Genomic DNA, 1594 nt, shown 5'->3' on the forward strand with positions numbered 1-1594 from the left:
TAATCCTTTGGAGAAAGGTTTAACCTTGCAACCTTTAGTCTCGGCTTTAGGAAAATATCACATTTATCTGTGGATTTTCAAAGGCTCCAGTGTATTAATTTAATATATATACCTGAATATTAAGACGAAAGCAATTTTCCATTAACTGCAAGTGGCCTCATTTGTTACACTCAGCCCTAGAGGGCCTCGAACCTCTGACTAGTCTTACACGGTCTGCAACAAGAGTGCTCCTTAGAAGCCAGGATGACCAGGCTTTGTCTCTCATACTTCATACATATTATCAGGACGGACCAGTCCCTGTAGAAGAACATTATACTTGGTAAAGTGGAGGGCCAGCAAAAAAGAGAAAAATCCCTAACAAGATGGATTGGCACAGTGGCAGCAGCAATGGGCTGAAGCATAGCAATGAATGTGAGGCTGGCTCAGGACTGAGCAGTGTTTCATTCTGTTATTCCTAAAGTCGCTATGCGTGCCAACTTGAAAGCACCTAACAATAACACAGTGTTGACTGTCAAAATTGTACAGTGTAATTTTACTCAAGCAAATAATTGCCAGTATATAGAGAAATGTAAACACTATAAATTCTTACCACCATTCGTCTGCCAGTTTTTGTATTGTGGTGACTTGTGTGTTGCTTTGATGCTGGAAGGTATGCTACCAGTATTTTAAATACTAGCAGAGTCACCCACGGTGGGAAAGTTTCAGCCAAGTATCCAGAATGAGACGGACAAGGAAGAAGGAAAGGTAGACTACTTCTGAATGTTTAGACAATAAAAAACCTATGAATAACAGTGGGACATTTTCAGATATAGTGACAGAAAATGAAAACATTATGCATAGCACCAGAACATTGTCAAATATCATGTCAGAAGATGAGCCCTTCAAGTTGGAAGACACTCAAAACGTGACTGGAAAAGAACTACTTCCTCTAAGTAAGATGGAAATGGAGTAAAGCTTTGGGAACCTTCATTTGCTGATGCAATGCAATTCAAAATGAGGAGAAACAGCACAAACATCCATTAACATTTGGAACATGGAATGTACGAAGTATGAATCTAGGAAAATTGGAAGTTGTTAAAAGTGAAATTGAAACACCTAAAGGTATTTTAAATAACCAGCAGGGTCACCCATGGTGGACAGGTTTCAGATGAGCTTCCAGACAAAGAAAGACTAGGAAGAAATAGTGTCGAACTACTTCTGAATTGCTAGTCACTGAACACTCTATGAATAGCAGAGAAACACTGTCAGATACAGGACCGGAAGGTGGGAAGGCACTCAGAATGCGACTGGGAAAAAAAATGTCTCCTCAAAGTAGAGTTGACCATGATGACGTGAATAGAGTTAAGCTCGGGAGAGAAAAGCTCACAGAACCTTCATTTGCTGAGGGGCCACAACTTAAAATGAAGAGAAACAGCTGTAAACATGCATTGAAAATCAGAACATGGAATGTACAAAGTATGAATCTGGGAAAATTAGAAGTTGTCAAAAATGAAATGGAACTCATCAACATCGATATCTTAGGCATTAGTGAGCTGAAATGGACTGGTATTGGCCATTTTGAATCTGATAACCACATGGTTTACTATGCAGGGAA

Source organism: Chrysochloris asiatica, unplaced genomic scaffold (genome assembly GCF_000296735.1).
Source record: "Chrysochloris asiatica unplaced genomic scaffold, ChrAsi1.0 scaffold00008, whole genome shotgun sequence".
Lineage (NCBI taxonomy): Eukaryota > Metazoa > Chordata > Mammalia > Afrosoricida > Chrysochloridae > Chrysochloris > Chrysochloris asiatica.